Genomic DNA, 19657 nt, shown 5'->3' with positions numbered 1-19657 from the left:
TTTGCACAGGTTTTAATTTATCTCGACGCTCGTTTGTGGAAGACAAGATCGCGCCGTTCCGGGCTTAATACGACAAGCCTCCCGCTTCCCCCGCGTTATTTGCCCCCCCCCCCTCTCCTTCTCTGCTCAGGCGGCTCCCTCGGCAAAAGTTTATCCACGCGGAGGCGCAGCGGGGACGGGGAAGCCCTCCTGCCCGCCCCCTCCTCCCCAGGGCTCCTCTCCGGGCTCCGCCCCCCAGCCAAGCGCCTGGTTAAAGCAAGTTTCGGGGCGATCTGGAGAGAGGCTGGATTTTCTTCCCCCCTTCGCCAGCTGTAGCTTTTGAATTACCAAGGGAGATTCACGGGCCAATGCTTGGGAATCTGGAAAAGAACGCTTAACAGCGCTCTCACTCAGAGTCTTGCCTGTTTGAGGCCGGTTTCGCCCCCACCGCCACCCCCGGGGTCTTTTTGCCCATCATCTCCGCTGTTTCACAGAGCTTGGATCTAAGAGCAAAGGCTGTCACTCTGAAGCAGCATTAGGACATTTTCTTTCTTTCTGGGCAAACCGCAGCAGGTAGGAGACTCACACAATGAAACTCACAGTTGCAGGATGTAAAATGAGATGTAGTCATCTCTCTCTCTCTCTCTCTCCCTCCCTCTCTCTGTCTCCCCCACCTTTTATTTCCTGGGATCGGGGTGTTGCGGTTGGAGTGCTAGGTAAGCAGGTGAGCGGGTGAAGAAGAGGAGCAAACCTGATGGTCTTGCTAGAAGGGCTTTGTGGCTATTTCTTTCTTGGAATCTTGTTGGTTTCTCTGAGGAAGCACCTGTGCGAGTGATTTGGGGCCATCTTCCTGTCCACGGATGCTGATCTCATCATCTAATCCCGTTCCTGGTGCCTGGACAGTAAACCTCCTTGAGATTGGCAAGGTGTATTCCAAAGAACCAGGAATATACCGGCAAGGCTTGTTGAATTTGTGTTTATTGGCTTCTTTTGGGGGGGGGGGGGAGACTTTGTGTTTGGCATGTTAGCAATAATGAATTTTCTTTCTTTTTTCTTTTAGTTCAACATGTTGCTCTTAAGGCTAATACGAACCAAGAGGGTGATAACAGCATTGATGATTCAGATAGAAAGATTAAAAGCAAAAAGCAAGAAGGAGAGTTGAGGGGGGGGGGGGAACTTGCCCTGAAATCAATGTAACTTTGGTGGTCCTTAATATTTTCTGCTAAGTGCCTCTCTGGTCATTGTGCATCCAGAACCCAAGCTATTGAAAGTAAGGGGTTGCTGCGTTAAAGACAACTTTTATTCTAACAGGCCTGGAAACCTGTTAGTTTCTCAGATGCTTATGGTCACAGACAGGACTTGCGGGCTGTTCACTATTGCTTTTATTAAAACTTAATTCAAGCAGGATAGAAGGGACCTCTGCTTAATGGAAAGGCAATCCAAGGAGCAAGGGTTCAAGCTTTCTTAGATACTCAGATCCCTAGCTTGAATGTACTTGTGGATTCAGCCCTGAAACTGAATGGCCAAATTTTGGCAGTGACCAGAAGAGCTTTGTCTTAACTAAGGTTAGTTTGGCAGCATTGCCAGTTCTTAGGGATTTCATATCAAGCTGTAATACCAGATGCCTTTGCTCTATCTCATTCGGGCTGTTTTAACACACTCTACATGGAAACTTTCTTGGAAAAACCTTCAGAGGTTTCAGCCGGTCCAGCATTCTGGCAGTTGGCTTGCTCCAGAGAACAGTCAAATCCTTTTCTCCAACATTTGCACTTCATAGCTCTCTTGTTTCTGCTTGCAAGTCAAGATGTTGGTTGTGACTGTATAACCTCATGCAACTGTATTGTCCTAATGCTGCATATGTTCAGGTCCTAGACGACACTCTTTTCCTCCAGGAAGAGAGTAGCGGTAGTGTAAGTTGTGTAAAACCCCACACATGAGGGCTTAACATCTGGGTAGTATAACATTTGTATCTCTGTGCTCTGAAATTTCGAGGAAGAACAGATGATACATATACCAGCACCATTCTGACAGGTCCTTGAGAGAAGTCCTTCTCCTGTCCTTAGTGACCTGTTTGGTGAACACATTAAAATAAGCTTGGACTTAAATAGGTGAGGTATCTATTCCTAGTTTCTGGAGCTCTCTTCTATGTCAAGTCAGATTAGTTCCATCTCTGTTGGCCTTCTGTTAGTAGGGTATACTATGCTCATTCAGGGTCACTTTGAGAATTTAATTTGCTGTGGTAAAATAGGATTAATCTAGTGCTGGTTTATTTCCTAATTAGATTTTAATCTAAGTTTTATTTATAATATTTGATTACTTTATTGTCATCAACTTTGAAAATTTGTTTTTCATGAATAATGTGAGATGATGAATTATTTTCCAGAACCTGCTTCTGAATCAAAAGGAAATGTTTGTGCACCTTATTGCTATTATAAATGAAGGTCCTCTGTCTCGTCTAAAAGAAATAAATCGAACTGCTGCAATCCTGTTCATATGAAATTGTTGGAACCTATTAAACATTTTTTCCATTTTTCTAAGTGGTGACTTCCCAAACAGTCTCTTTTTTCATTATTTATAGGTCCTACGCCACTCAAAATTATATTTGGCCACTCTGTTGGTCTTAAGTGGGCAATCTTGTTCATTGATGATTACAAGAGTGATGTTTATCGTGGAATTCAGATAACTCATCAAACTTAATTATGTACTTCTATAATATCATTGGCATGTGGGTAACCCATGCCTAAGGAAAAACTGGCGTATTGGACAAATACATGTCACAAATGCATCATTGTTATCTCAAACGTGCACAGCCCTGAATTTTACATAATCTCCAATTCTAAAGGATTGAAAAAAGGATACCTCACAGTTAAAACTAAATGAACTGTAGTGTGCTTAGCTTTTATATTTTGACAGCTAAGGCTGCTAATTCTAACTAAAATCAATCCTCTGATTTACCCCAATGAAATGTATGTGTATATGTGACATACTTTTAATTGCATTTATTTATACTGTATGCATTAAGCATTATTCATTAACCATTTGTATTGAAAATTCTTGTCATGGTATATGTGTATGAAGATAATCATCCAGGTTATGGTTGACCCAAAGGTGCATTCCCCCCCCTAAAAGGCAACTTGATTTTCTTTGTTTTTTCTTTAAAAATGTTTGGCTTGTTGTGGCCTGCCAGCGGCCAGTGGAGCTGACAGCAGTCGGACAGGGAGAATGTTAGGGAGGACATGGGCCAATCTTGTAGGCTGGGGAAGGCTTGGACAAGGGCTCTGTGTCGAAGGCAGAGATGGGGCTGAGGCCATCTGGCAGTGATCAGATGCCTATGGAGGTAGACAGCAGTGAGACAGCTAGAGCCTGTTCCCTGTTTGTGCATGTGCAGAGCTGCCAGAAGAAAAGAACAACTCAGAAATCAGGGTAGACTTGGGAGTAAAGTCACAGGTGGAAGGCAGTGGTGGGTTCCTGCCGGATCGCACCAGATCGTGTGCTCCCTTTCGGCGCTGAACCCGGAAGTACGTTCTTGCCCCGCCCCTGGCGACGGGACGACACTTGCCTGCGCTCCACCAGCTCGGCTGGGATGTTTCTCTGCTCAGCAATGTCTTCAGTGGAGCGGTGGCAGCCTGGCAGGCTGAGCCTGCGTCCCTTTCAGGCGCTCCGCTCCGCTGAGGAAACGTCTCCAGTCCCAGCCGAGCTGGTGGAGTGCAGGCAAGTGTTGTCCCGTCGCCAGGGACGGGGCAAGAACGTACTTCCAGGTTCAGCGCCGAAAGGGAGCGCGCGATCCGGTGCGATCCGGCAGGAACCCACCACTGGTGGAAGGTGATTGCCCCTCCCATAGGAAATAAAAGAGGAGCAAAAGGGGAGTGGGCTTTTGCAGGAAACGATTCGTTCATTCAGTCATTAGATTTGTTTCAGGAGTGTGAAGATCTGTCTGTGAATCTCAAAGACTCTGTGCCCACCTCATTTGGAAAATATTTACATGGCAGCTTTCCAAGATAGATAAGGTCTGTAGTCATAAATATTCCTTTGAAAGACTGTTTGCCAGGCCTTGCTGAATGTGAATGAGAAGAATTCACATTCATTTAATAAAAGGGGTTTTGTCGGGACCAGGACTCTGCCTCCTGCTTTTTGGGGAAGCCTAGATCAGAACATGGCTTCTCATCCAAGAAGCTTCTTCAGTTCTTCAGAACTTGGATGAGAAGCAAAACATTTTCAAGGAAACACCTGCCCCCCCCCCAAGAAATCCAGTTGCCTTTTGAGGGGGGGAAAAGCACCTTTGGGACATCTGGTCTTGGTAGTGATGCTGGATAGCACACAGAGAATTAAAGCCGACAAACAATACTGTATAACAATAGAACCTAAGAAATAATCATTTGTGTGAACCTAAAATGCCAACATTAATACATACAGACCCACATCGCTCCACCAACATGGCTGGTTTAACCTACTGGCTCTAATAACAAACTGTGGGAAGATCTAAGACTTCAATGCCTTATGAAAGTCTAGAAGGCTTGGAGCTCTCCTGTTGTCTGGGGATTGCTGTTTATGTCAAAGGTTAAAAAAAAGTTACATTAAGTTGAATGAATTTACTAATCCAAACTATTTGCCTATAAAGTAAGGTCTCCATTTATAAAATTAGATGATTCCTCGGTGTGCGTATCCCATTCATTTTCGGTCCCAGACACCTTCTTTTTCCTTCCTTTTTTCACCGGGATAGAGCTGGGATAAGGAGATGAGATAGCTGCTCTGAGAAGAAAGGCTAAGAGACAGGGAGGAACAAAATCTGTGATGGTGATGATATTGAATAAGTCAAAGTAAAACTGGAAGGGAAGGAGTGATGAGAGAGATGCTCTGCTTAGACAGTATAAAAAGGATTAAAATTCAGCCGGCAGATAGTGCCTTCCAGCCAATGGCTAGACTTCAAAGGGATCTGCATTTTAAGCAATATATCTATAGGTATCTATACCAGGATTTCCCACCTATGCAAAATCTTTTCTGTAGAATGACCCCTTCCCAATTCTTGGTGGGAAGGAAGGAATTCATGCTTTATTTATCTGCATTACTTCATTCATTTGTATTAGCCATGCTCACTCTTGAGTAACTGCTAATGTTTTTGACTGATTCTTGCTTGGGCACACTGGTGCTGATATTGGCTAACGAGCTGCTATGAGCTGCTAATTAAAGCTTTCCTCAGTGTCCTGGAATGTCTGATACAGCGTTCTTCCAATGCAACATAGAACATTTTTGTCTGAAAGTGTATCTTTGTTCACTCTTGGGGCCAGCTAAACCTGCAGCTTAAGGGGTTTGGGAAGAGCAAATGTTGGCCCATATAAACACTCTACTGACTTGTGGTCCCATACCAGGAGCCAATGTGTAATTGTAAAATTCTTGAATTTGTTTAGGTCCTTAGTAAATTTCTCTGTGTTGGAGTTATGAACTGTTTCACTCATTGTTTTAATGTACAATTGAACTGTGGTTTGTTACATCACAATTGCATAGTTTCATACACCTCAGTGTGCTAAAAACTTCGTGACACTTTCCTGGCATCCTCTAGGATAGTGATGGCGAACCTTTTTTGGCTCGCGTGCCACAAGTGGGGGGAGCGCAGGGGGGGTCGAGTGCGGGTGTGCTGCACCCATAATGCAACGCGCGATCACCCCAGTGCGCATGTGTGCAAAACGCATGACCCCCCATTTTTACATGTTTTTTTTGCCCTCCCCAGGCTCCAGGGGCTTTATAGGAGCCTGGGGAGGGCGAAAAGAGCCTCCCCGGACCCCCCGGAGGCTTCAGGGACTGTCCAGAGGCTTCCCTGAAGCCTTCGGAGCGCTTAAAACCACCCTCCGAGCAAACCGGAAGTGACTTCCGGGATGCTCGGAGGGTCGTTTTAAGCGCTCCGAAGGCATCAGGGACAGTCCTTGAAGCCTCTGGGGGGCGGGGAGGCTCTTTTCGCCCTCCCCAGGCTCCTATAAAGCCTCTGGAGCCTGGGGAAGGTGAAAAACAGCTTTTAAAAAGGTGAACTCAGCTGGCCAGCGTGCACATGCATGCTGGCCAGCTGACAGGGCAGCGCCTCGCGTGCCATAGGTTCGCCATCACGGCCCTAGGAACTCCTTTCCCTCCACCTCACTCCACAATAAAAAGCGATGTCTTTTTTAAATGACTTGCTGTAGAAAACAATTTATAATCTGCCTTGGAGGCGAGTTTAAAGCCAGATTCACATATTATTCTGAAACAGTCTTTTATCCAATCGTGTTTATCAAACATGCCATGATGGAGTGGGCTTCCTAACACTAAATCTTAATTTATAGTTTACACTTCATGATGGATGGCTTTATACAACATGCTTGGTTAAAACCAGATAAATGCTAGTATGTGGCTTAGCAAAATGTTTTTGCAACTAAATTAGCAAAGAGGTGGAACTGGATTTGAGGAATAGCTACAGTATATGTATTTATTATTATTATTTTTTCTTATAAAGCATAACAGTTAGCTGGAAGTAGGAATTGTAGATTCTTGATGATGATGATCTTCTTAATATTGCTGTAGTATAGTAATTATGATGCTTTGACTCTTATGGCATTAGAACTGACTTTGTGGGTTTAGTTCTTGGAGATTTTAATCTGATACCTAAAGGTTTTAACCACAGATGTAAAAATACCAAAAATACATAAGACTGGAATAAACTGGAGAGTTAAGGTGGCTCAATAAAATAGATGTGCAGAATTTGGCCAATCTTGGTTGGTGGAGGGCCCCTGGCAACCTAGAATATGAGTAAGAAAGCATAAGGAATCCTAGCAAATATATCTAATAATTCTAGTCATCTAACAATTGAAATAGGACTGGGCATGATATTTACTGAAATAACACTGGGAGAAAAGTTATTTTGGCACAGTCATAGGTAAGCAGTTACTTTTGAAATTATTCCTAGATATTGGATTGCCAGATGCTTAAAAGTGGAAACAAATCAATCTTACAGTACTGCTGATTAATGAAAAGCTCAGCATTTTATATAATATTAAAATATTATCTGCCTTACATTTGCTATAGCTAAAGATTTTACTTTGCAGTAATTTCCTATACCCTTCCCAATCTACGGTAGTTCCTGCAACAATAGAATTGAAATTAATAGCACAAGTTCAGAGTCATTATGTTTAATGGCTTCCTATTTTTAAATTGAAACCCTATTTTTAAAGCTGTCTTTCGAAGAGCAGTTGAACAACATGCAACCTCACACTTGGGCTACCCAAATTCAAATGCAATCTCTTGATAAGGTTTCTCCATCCAATTCCAAGTCTGATCAGATCCAAAAGCCAAGGACACTTTCAAGTAAGTAAGCTTTAAGAGATGTGGCTGCCCAATATGATATTGCAGCACTTAGATATGCCAAGTCTTTGAAGTCACTTGCTCAACACAAATGAGAAAAATATTTGACAACTTATATGCCGCAATATCTCAGAAAAGCTTTTTTAAAAGCTCAATTCGAACAACTGGACTCCATGGAAAGATGTGAGAAGTTTCAAGGAGCCAGTTTGATCTAGTGTTTAAGACACCAGGGTAGAAACTGGGACATGGTGAGTTCTAGTCTCACCTTAGCCAAGAAAGCCAGATGGATGCCTTTGGGCCAGTCACTCTCTCTCAGCTCAACTCACATCAGGGTTGTTGTGGGGAAAATAGGAGCAGAAAGGTGTGTTAGATATGTTCACTGCCTTGAGTTATTTCTAAAAATAATAAAGACAGGTTCAAAATAAAGAATACAAATTTTTGTAGGCATTGTTCAATTATAGACAGAAGGTTTGCCGATATTTGGACTTGGTTGAAACATCATGTTTTATGTGCTTCCAATGTAAATTATTTATGAAAATAAATTTGGGTTATGATTTTCTCAGTACAAATAATGTATATATTTTGAATATATTAGTCATACTAAGTTCCACTCTCCCTGTTATTTGTGATAAATAACTTCTTTAGTGTTGGGCCCAATCCCACATTCCCAAAGTAGGAAAGCTTTCTTCTATAGCTAAAGTAGGTAAGGTGCTAATTGGAGGGGAATTTAATGTCCTCACATTAAGGTTAGTTGCTCAATAATAGAATATGTCTGTATATGGAAGAAACAGTGAAAGGCATTTCAGGAATATTTACACTAAAATGTTTTTTTAAAACAGTAAGTGACATGGAAGCTGAACCATGACTTGTAAAACCAAGATTAGTAAAAAGTCCATTTTACTTTATCCCTTGAAAAATCTTGGCTGAATTGTATCGATTTTCCTCAATATTGGTCAATGCCTATTGATTTAAGATAGGGTAAGAAAGAGCAAAGAAAGTTGGAAGAAAGATGTGAAATGAAAAGTGGAAGTACATTACTGCAAAATAAAACTATTTCAATGCATTGAGACTAGTCCAGTTTAAATTTATGTTTTTTGGTGCGCTGAATCCCAAAATGACCTCCATTTTGTCATAGGACATCATGTTTCCTGACAATTTAGGTAACTATGTTAGATAAGGCAATACCTCAAAATAAATGGAAATAGACTTATAAAATTAAAGTTTTATTACAATATTTTCATGAAAATTCTTTTTAGAACTGAAATGAGCTCACTTACACACACTAAACTTGATTCTTCTTCCTTGTGAGACTCCTCTTGGTGCATTTACGCTTGTGAGTAGCATCTGGAATGTCTCTCGTGAAGCATCCAACAGTAGTCTGCCATCATTGTAATGCTCCATTTCCCCTGGTATCTCCTTTCCATCTCTTTAATGTCTTTCTTGGAATCGTTCACCTTGTTCCTCACTCACAGCGCCCAAATTTTCAGGAAAGTAGTCAAGGTTGGGACTGGAGGAAATGCACTTTCAAACTTATCAGGCAACCTAAAGCTTGAAATGCTTTCAGCATTCTTCCAAGGATCTTTTTGTAGTGAGGATCTTTGTTATTGCCTAAAAATTTCTGTACGACTTCTTTAAATACAATCCACCCTTCTTTTTGAGGATCTGTCATGGTATTGACAAACTCTTGATCAACTATAAGCCTTCTAATGTCTGGTCCGACGAACACACCTTCCTTCAATTTTGCCTCCAACAGGCATGGAAACTTGGTGACCAAGTATTTGAAGCATTCTCCATCTTTTGGAAGTGATTTTACGAATTGCTTCATCAATCCCAATTTTATGTGGAGAGGTGGTAGAAGAACTTTATGGGAAGGTACCAAAGTTTCTCAGAGGACATTTTTTTCACTGACTGTTAGCACCCTCGGCTGCCAACTCTTCTTGATCCAGTGATTTTGTCGGTCTCAACTGTCCCATAGACACAGAAAACAAGGATATTTGGTATACCCAGCTTGTTGTCCGAGCAGCATGCAGAAGACCTTCAAGTCCCCACACATTTGCCAACCATGGTCTTCATATTTAAGTTTACGAAGAACCAATTCCAAGTTCTTGTAGGTTTCCTTCAAGTGTACGGAATGACCTACAGGTATGGAAGCATAAAAACCGTTGTGGAGTAAAACTGCTTTGAGACTTCTTTTTGAAGAATCTATAAAAAGACACCATTGCTCTGAATCATATTGGATTTTAAATTGACCCATCAGACCTTCAACATCGATGCAATAAACCAACTTGTCTTCCTGGGTAAGGAATGAACTCCTTTTCACGATGTCTGAACCATGAAGATGACACTCCTGGCAACAATAAATTCCTGCTTTTCAGCCTTGATCCGAGTAACTCAGCGGCATCTTTGGGAAGATTCAAGTCTCTTACCTAATCATTCATCTCCTCCTGAGAGAACAAGTTTGGTCTTGTATCATCTTCAAAGTCAGCATTTGATTTGTCATCTGGTTCAGGTATGACTTCACCTTCATCGGAGCTAGGTATCTCTTCCAAGGTAGCAGGGTACTGGTATATCTGTGCCATGGGGGATGGGATGAATTGCTGAGTGAAGATTGGGGCATGAAATGGAATGCTTCCATTTGGAATTAAAACCTTTCACATCGCATGAACAAAAGTAACAGTCATCACTATGGTTCTTTTGCTCTCGCCATACCATAGGAATCCCATAACGGAAATATTTTTTCTTACCCTTGAACCAGTTTCGGAGGTCCTCAACACACCATTTACACACTTTATGAGGCGCCCGAGCTTTATCTTGATCTCCAATTTTTAGTCCAAAGTATGCAAAGTATACTTTTTTCACAAAGTCTGTAATATTCTGCTGTTGCTTCAACACTGTATATTCACCACAGATGAAACAGAAACTGTCTGGCGAATTAATACACTTTCGCGGAGCCATAGCATAATGGTTGAAGAATGACGTGCTAACATGAATTGCAATGAAAAAGTGTGAACAGCCTAGAACCAAGAATCTGATGATGATTCATGCACAAGTATGGCATGCAGGAGAGAGCAGCTCTGTGTCTGTACATGAGACGTCACAGTACTGGCCACCCTGCACTGACCGGAGATGCTGCTATCTGCCCTGTGTTTCCTTCCCACTGGATACTTCAGGAAAGATTAACCCCTTCTACCATTAGAAGCACAGACTTAAAACTTGCTTAGCTTATGTATATATTGCTGATCATCAGATTTACAGTGCTATATTTTTTTTACATAACTCGGACAAACCCTTTAAGGTTTTTTTTTTGGCATTTTATATCTTAAATGCACTTATATGAATTAATTAATAGTAATTTGGATTTTAAATTTGGTTAAAAACCCATAATATAAAAAAAATACCAAAAATTAAAAAAAATTGATAAATTTGAAGACAATTTTGCATGTTGTGGCAAATCATGACGTCTAGGAGTTTTTTCAATATTTTATTTGTTTTCAGCACACCAAAATACATGGAAATTAGATGAAAATAATCAAACAGCTTTTTAGTCGCAGACCTGTGTTATTGTCTCTCGCACTAAGATCCAATCTGTGTGCCTTTTTGTATACCTGCAGAATATAAATATGCTCCAGCATAAAAGCTGTTATCACTTGAGTTACGTCATGATTTTGTGGTGGAGATGGCTCCAATGGCACTAATTCTTCATGACCACAAGGGGACAATGGGGTATAGATAGAGAGGTAAGCAGAGGTGGTATTCTGCAGGTTCGGCCCGGTTCGACCTGGTGCGGCCGAACCGGTAGTGGCAGCAGAGGGAGACTCCGCCCACCTGCCCAGACGTCATTGACGGACGCTTTGCGCATGCCAGAAGAACCATATGTGAGCATCCCCAGTTCCGAACTGGTAGCGAAGTTAAGAGGATTTCATGCCTGGAGTTAAGAATGTATGATGTATCCTCTCTTGGTTTATACTCTGCCCGCCTGCTTTGAGACAGGCAACTTTAAGATATATGGATTTCAATTCCCAGAATTCCACAACCAGGAGTTGAAATCCACACAAGTTGCCAAGTTTGAAAAACACTAAGAGATTGCTAATCTGGGGTCCTTTTCCACCCAAGCAGACACAACCCAGCATGTGCTCTTCCATTTTCCTTCTGATAGGCTGAGCTACATTTTGCATATCCCTAAATTGTATTTTCTGTAAATAAATCTACTTCCATTAATGTTGTCAAGCCAACTTCCCCTAATCATTGCTCAGATCAGATTCCCAGTCTTAGGAACACACACATGTGGAACACTTCCAGCTCCAACATTTTCCTTACTGCTTCTTTCTGACAAATGATCATCTTTGGGGTCAGGATAAATATTGATTGAGATACGTTGTGTAGCGTTGGTTTTGCTTTGAGACAGGATAGGAGGGAATGCTTGGTTTCTCTCCATAAAGCCTTTGATAATGATCTTCTGTTAGCAACTTTTGCTCTCCCTTGTTCTTACTTTGGGATCATTTGTTCATTCATAAATTCAAATTGGATGCAAGGGTAGAGAAGATGTGGGGGTATCTCTAACTCCTTATTGCTGTAATACATTCATATGCCTACATTTTCATTATTTATTTTTTATTATTGCTGTGTTTTCATTGTTTATTGTTTCATTGTTTTACTATTGTTAGTTTTACATTTTTTAGAATTTGATAAACATTGCATTCATTATGACCCTTTTTCTGTGATGTCTAAACATTACATTTGAATTTAGCCTTAATCTTCTTAAGAGTAACTCCCATGGAGACGTTTGTTACAAGTGGATCAAATACTTTTAAATATGCGTAGCCCTCACCTTAACCACCACTGACTGAGTCCAAATTTTCTGTTGCTAAATGTGACAGTTGTTAAGTGAATTTTGCCCCATTTTACGACCTTGTGTGCCACAATTGTTAAGTGAATCACTGCAGTTATCAAGTTACTAACATGGTTGTTAAATGAATCTGACTTCCCCATTGATTTTGACCGGAGCTCACAAAAGGTGATCATATGACTTTGAGGCATTATCATAAATATGAACCAGTTGCTAAGTGTCCACATTTTGATCACATAACCACACGGCTGCTGCAATGGTCACAAGTGTGAAAAATGATCATGTCATTTTTCCCCCAGTGCCCTTGTAACTTTGAACAGTCACTAAATGAATGGTTATAAATCAAGGACAACCTATAAATATCATGTTTTTGTGAGATGGGGATGGATTCAAACGTGTAGCTCTACTGATACAGTGAGTTTTATTAGCTCAATGAAAACATTGTTGATTATATACTGTATATACTGAATATATTGGTTTAGATTAAATGCTTCTGCTGTCAATTTGTCAAGTCAGCATTCAGGTCTCTTAGAAGGGCGAAGTGCCTTCTTTCCCATGTATTGATGAGCTTGCCTTATTTGTCTTACATTCAGGAAAGTCCTGTAGAATCTCTTAGCACTGGATTAAAAATAATAAGCTTTTTTCATAGAAGGTATGAGATTCTAGGTCTCCATAAGCCATTGCTCTAGTTAGTTCTTATGCTCAACATTTTAAATGAGCCAGTCTGGCATGCCACACAATCCATTTACTCCATCTTACACATGGCTTCCAACAAATTGCGCATATCAAGTCAGAAGCGTTCTGGGCTGTGGTCAAAGCTTCTTCCCACTTGCTTCTTAATGGTTTATTCTTCATGTTATCTGGCATAGTGTAATCTTAAAGTGGGTCAAATTCAGCAGTTCAGTACAGCTTGCCAGAACAAATTGCATTTCGCGGCACAGTCCTTCTGCCTTGCATCAAATCCTGGAGCACACAACAGGAACTTCCTCTCTTGTAGACAAGGAGTCTGTAGGTTCAAGGGCCTCTGTTGAGTCATAACAAAAATTGAAATTGAGTTGTCCCCAACTTTTAAAAAACTTTATTGTGGTTCTTTTGGCTCCACTAGAGATGTCGGAGAACTTCATTCAGATCCTATTTTTATGTAAACGAGCCTAATTTACACTTTCCAGACTACTGTGTACATTGGAACATAACTTTCGTCTGGATTTTGCACTTTGCCAAATTTTGTGATGCAGTTTTCGGCACAACATTTGCAGACCAAATTGAATGTATTAGGAAAGTTACACCAGCATGCATATGTTAAAGAAGATTATCTATGCAAGTAAACACATAGAACTGTTTTGCTTTTTTTAAAAAAAGAAATCATAGAATAAAGTAGACATTTGATGAAACAGAAGCATGATGGAGTTCATATAAAACTGAAATGAACTGAATTTAGATGGCTCTGTATATCTCTAAGTTCCATCTTTGATAGAAAGTCTTCAGTATTTTAAGAACTTTATGTGCCCTTGAGTTTTAAATGCTATTAGTCATCCATCCTCTTTTTCTTAAAATAAAGGAATTTAGCTGTTACATAGCCAAAGCAATACATTTGACTTTGTTGTATTCCGAGAACAAATTTGAAACTACAAATGAAAATTATTGACAAGGAGCTCTTAGGCTCAGTTCAAATAGTTCATTTTCAAATAGTTTGACTTCAGCAAAATGCAGTAAATAAAATTTTGAATCAAGTCAAAAGTTGTGAAAAATACTTAGAAATTCAGAATAGTCAAACTGCAATGACATACAGGTAGTCCTTGACTTATGACCACAATTGAAACCAACATTTCTGTTGCTAAGCAGAACAGTTGTTGAGTGAGCTTTGCCCCATTTCATGACCTTTCTTGCCAAAGCAGTTAACTGAATCATTGCAGTTGTTAAGTTAGTAACACAGTTGTTAAGTGAATCTCATTGACTTTGCTTGTCTGACAGTTGCAAAAGATGATCACATGAAGTACAGTACACTGTGCCTCCAAATGTTGATCATGTGGCCATGAGATGCTGCGATGGTTGTAAGTGTGAAAAAGGTCATAAGTTACTTTTTCAGTGAAACGTTGAGTTTTACTAAACGAATGGTTGTACGTTGAGGATAATTCATACAAAAATAAACAGCATTCCTGAAATAAACATCAATTAAATTGTTGACACCCTCTCTGCATGCTTTTCCCCCACAAGTCATTGCGTCTAATCTTGATCAAAGCAAATAAAAAGGAAGCAACCTATATTTTTAAAGCCATTCCGCTGAGAAGAATAATTTTGGACAGATTCCTCTTCATCTTTCATAATACGAGGCTTGCATTTTTGTTCCCCTTCAGATTTTCACATGCAACGTGGTTTATTTACATATTCTTTGTCTTAAACACACCATGAACTGTGTGTTTGTGTACACACACACACACACACACACACACACACACACACACACACACTGTATAGTTTTAAAAAAAGCTTGCCCTAGAATTTGAGATTCAGTCTCTTCTGGATGGAATTTCAGTTCATCTGAAATAGCAAGTTTATAGCTTAGGAATTGTCTTTGATTTTCCTTGGGATTTAGGGATGGGCAGTAGTATTAAAGAGTAAGTTTGCAAAACCTACCTCTAGTACAGCACCTATGTAGGTCTGTCTGAGAGTTGTTCAGATTTGACAGCAGTTATTTCTTCCTTAGTTATGTTATGCCTTGGCTACTGCAGTGTGCTCCCTGTGGGGTTTTGTCTTTGAGGAACACTTAGAAGCTTCCATTGATGTAAAATGTAGCAGCCAGACTGCTAAGAGGTACATCATACTGGGCAACATATTATTCCACCGCTGAAAATATACATTGGTTGCCAGTGGTTGTATGGGAACAATCTTAAATTGATGGCTTGAATCTTCAACATCTGAAAGGCTTCAACCTAATATATGCCTATCTTAATAGGAAGATTCCTGACAATTAAGTTGAGGGAAGGAGTACCCTCTTAAAGATGCCCTCATCTTCTGGGACCCATTGGAAAGACACCTTGCCTTGCTGAATCTATGATATGTTTTCTTCCAGGAATTTCCTAGATTTAGAAAAGGAGTCAAGTCCTTTATTTCTGCTAGTCCCCCTCCCCCCCTAGTTGGGCTATGCTGAGGGGTGATTTTTATTAGAGGTTAACTGTTTATTTATCGTACTTTTATCTGCCTTCGGTATCCTCTGGGTGGTTAAGGCGCCAGCTTAGAAACCAGGAGATTGTGTGTTCTAGTCCGGCCTTAGGCGTGAAAGCCAGCTAGGTGATCACAGGGCTGTCGTAGTGGGGAAACGAGAAAGGAGGAGTGCTTTTCTTAGAGCACACTACTTCATTCTGTGCAAAGAAATAAATGAAGTATTACTGAGGGCTGATCCTCTACATCTTGTATGCCTTTTCATCAACTACTCAGTGCTCTTTTAAATAGGTTCCCACAAGTCTGCCAAGTGCAATGTAATGGCTCGATTTTTGAAAGCTCTCCACATCACAGTGCAACATGAGAGAAGTGTTAATGTTCTCTGGGGACGCAGGCTGTGTTGGATGACCTTTAACTTATTTTCTGGAAGACTGAAAAAAAGGCTGAAATCATACGGCTTGGGTTTAAAAATTAAGAAAGCAAGCTAGCAAAAGGACAGTAAGAATCTCCAACACGGTACCGTTTTGGGGCTTGCTAATCCGCTAAATACAAACCCTGGGCAGAGGATTTAGATGCAAAGAAGAAACTGCCATTTGCTACCTGGCTGTGTGTGAGCTGTTTGATTTTTGCACTCTTTATAATTGAGAAGAATGTTTTGCTTTTCGTTTTGGAGATATTTGTGGTTTAGGGCATCCATAGGAATGACCCTAGAAGTTTTTTCTAAACTGCAAATAAATGTGTTGGGCTTTGGGAACTGCTTACAGTTCCTTTACATAAATATCCTTTGAGAGTCTTTTCTCATTAAGACTAAAGCTCCTGCCAGAATGACTTAATGTCACAATCTTGCTGAAATGAGCAGTTGATAGAAATTTGCTGTTTCTTCCCTCACTATATGTTCAGTGAGATTCGGTACACATGCACTTTGTGTTCAGGAAACCAGTTGGCTTCTAGATATATAAGGAGAAAGTCCCTTAAGATTAATCGAAGAATCTTCACTGATTGCTGTGAACTGTACAACCAGATGAGCAACTTGTACAGTGAGTATCTTGTTTCTGAGCTTGTTTGTCCTCAACTATATGTGAACATTTCTTTGGGTCCTGGAGAAAGATCCCCTCTTGTTGGCTGAAAGAGGGGAATTGAATTTAACAACTTGATGATTCCCCAGGTGACACATGTCGCTGACACTGCGTCTTAGAGCAGCAATAAAGAATTGGATTCATAAATAACAAGTGGATTTGGAATCTGGCAGTATGGAGGATTCAGAATTTCTTAACTGTAGTTGAGAAATAAGTATCCTCTGTGGCACAGGATTTTGAACTTTATCTGGATTTCTTACAGGTGAAGTGGGCTGGGTCCATGGAAATGACTGAATTTCAGAATTTCACCTGCATTTAAGAGTTTATCAATAATAATAATAATAATAATAATAATAATAATAATAATAATAATAATAATAATAATTTGTGTATGAATACAGTACAGAATTTTTTATTCCTTCATGCTGGGGCTTTAATTATTTTCAAGATAACTTAACCTGGAAATAAAATAGAAAACCTGTTGCTGAAATAACAGGAAACCAAAGGGCAGATGTCTTTCATAATTCATTCCTACTTCCCTCAAGTTGATATAAGAATTAGAGTTTAAATCCTCCCAGATGCCTAGGAATCTACCAGTTTGCGAAACTTGCTGAATAATATTTTTGATGCCAAATATTTGTTAGGTTCTGCTGCTATAGCCCTTAACGATTCCTATTTTAAAACTTTTTGGGCCATAACAAGTTTGTTTGCAAGGTTTCATTATTGGATAGGATAAACTGAACTAGCATGAGTTTCGATTGGGACACTGGCTTATGGGAAAGTGGATGACCAACTATTTCTTCTGTAAGAATTGTTTAGCTGAATTCTAGCACTTCATCTAAATGAATTAGTCATACTGGGACTGATATAGTAAATAATGGCATTTATTTGCCCCCTCCCGTAGAATATTATACTGTTCTCTCTCTCTACTCTATAGTCCACACAAACAAATGATAAAAAGAATATTTTCATTATTGTATATTATTAATCAGAAAAATAGCAAGCAAATAGAGCCTGAATATTGTCCCTGTTAACATTTGCTAGGAATACAAATTAAAGGCTCCTACATACATATAGTCTAAATAATAAGAAAAATATGATAGATCTGAAGTATGGCTCTCTAGTAGAGCTATTGGGGTGGGCAGGGAACATAATAAGGGCAAAAACCTCTGGTCCTACAGGAACCTCTGCTCCCTCACCATGTCTGTTATGGTGCCCTCGGTTATAATTAATAATATAATTAATTAATAATGACCTTAGGTCTATACTAATTAAGGTCTAAAATGATCAAATCTTAATTTATTAAGAATTTAAAAAATGGGTAACAGTGTGTGGCCATTGGATTGCTGTCAGTCCGCACTTAATCAATCAATCATTATTACAGTGGGTTTTTTTTTGGTAAAATCCAAGATACAGCATTTCACTGACTTGTGAGCATAAACTCTAAACAATATTTTAGTATAAAAATATGCAAATGAATGACATCGATCATACCCCCTTGATGCTTAAGATGAAACATATTCCAGCTATATTTTGCATATAGCTGGGTTGTTTAAACTCGCCAACTTGCACATTAAATTCACACAATACAGCTGTTACAGATAGTCTTTGACTTACAACCACAATTGGGATTGGAATTTCCATTGTAAATCAGTATGTGTTAGATTGGGTAATGGGTAGGCACACACAGGCTTAACGGTAACAACAGCTCTTTATTAAGTACAACAAGTGAGAACAATCCAGTGAAGGTTGAAAGTTTCCGGGGCCTAATGAATGGAGGAGGTGCTGTACAATGGGTACATGTAGGCGCTTTGTTGTAGCGCTTTATTTATTGTGCACTTGTAGTCCATGCAGATACGGATAGACCTGTCAGATTTGACAGGAGTCACTATAGGTGTCTCCCAGAGTGCGTGATTGACTGGCTCTAGGATTCCCTGGCCTACGAGCTTGTCAATTTCCCTGTCAATTTTGGGGTGGAGAGCAAAATGTACTCTCCTGGGTTTTAGCCTTATTGGGGCTATGTTGGGGTCCAAACTAAAGGAAATTGGAGTCCCCACATACTTACCTAGACCGGTGCCAAAGATGTCCTCGAACTCCTTAAAGATGGCTTCAGCGCTGTCATCTTTCAAGACGTTGATACCGGTCACCTCTAGGCCCAGGGCTTGGAACCAATCTAGCCCTAGCAGGCTATGCAGGTTGCCGCTGACCACTGTCATTGGGAGTTTCCCACTGAACTGCTTGAACTTCACCTGGAAGGTGCCTTGGCCCACGATGGAGAACCGGTTTCCCTAGTAATCACGTAGGCGGATGTCAGGGGTGTGAAGATGTTGCTTCTTTAGGCTAGGGATAGCCTGCTTTAGGGTAGACCACGCCATGATGGTCAGTGATGACCTGGTGTCGATCTCCATCTCACATGGAGAGTCTTCGATGAGGACTGTGACCTTCAGCTTTTTTGGCCGCCTGGTGTGGACATGTGGTAGGTGACTCTATTGTCGCCCTCTGAGCGCTGTGGTGGCTTCTGCCAGGCCCCTTGGTTGGGCCTCTGTTGGCGGTTCCAGGCAGTGGCAGGGAATTCGCTCCTGCACACCTTGGCGATGTGCCTCTTTAGCTTGCAGCACTAGCAGGTTGCGTTGCGGAAACGGCAAGCCGATCTGGCATGGTCTCCTCCGCAGCTAGCGCAAGGTGGGAGACACGGTTTGAATTTGCGCACCAGCTGGGCGTGGCTACTGCACATGCGGCAGCTGTCATCTTCCTCACCTTCTGAGCTCTCGAGCTCTGCAGCCTCACAATGTACGCGTGTACTCTTTCGCGCGTCTTGTGGAGCGCTTTGGCGCTGCAGAGTCTCAGTAGATTTGACGGCTGATTCGGACGTCCTGGCCTTGACCAGTGCAATCTGCAGAGTGAGGTTAGATTTAGCGAATAACCTCCTCTGCAGGTTAATGTCCCAAAAGCTGCAAATTATGTGGTCCAGAATCAGCTCATCCAGGTCTCAGAATTCGCAGTATGCTGCGGCCTTGCAGAGCACCGCAACATACTTATTAATTGACTCACCCTCCTTCTGGTTTCTGATGTTAAACTCATGCCGGCAAACATGCTTGGACGGCTTGGGCGCATAGTGGGTCCTCAGCATTTGCTGAAGCACGGACCAGGCGACTGATTGTAGTGGTGTCGGCTCAGAGAGGTCTTTCGCTGTCTCAAACACTTCCTGGCCACAGTATCTAAGGAACATGTTCTTCTTGCGGCCTTCAGAAAGGCCCATGAGGTCGTTTGCCTC

At 40.9% G+C, this 19657-nt stretch overlaps 1 protein-coding gene across 1 annotated transcript in view; it reads left to right on the top strand.

Annotated features, from left to right (window-relative positions):
• The first annotated feature begins 327 nt into the window (after positions 1-327).
• Positions 328-19657, top strand: part of COL21A1 (collagen type XXI alpha 1 chain) — a 94569-nt gene continuing 75239 nt past the window's right edge. Inside the window, exon 1 of the mRNA XM_081941767.1 lies at positions 328-552. The gene's annotated coding sequence lies outside the window, so the exon portion shown is untranslated. The remainder of the gene's footprint in view (positions 553-19657) is intronic.

This window comes from Natrix helvetica (genome assembly GCF_964273705.1).
Source record: "Natrix helvetica genome assembly, chromosome: 2".
NCBI lineage: Eukaryota > Metazoa > Chordata > Lepidosauria > Squamata > Natricidae > Natrix > Natrix helvetica.
Note: the sequence above shows the minus strand (reverse complement) of the source record. Positions and strands in the feature narration are given on the sequence as shown.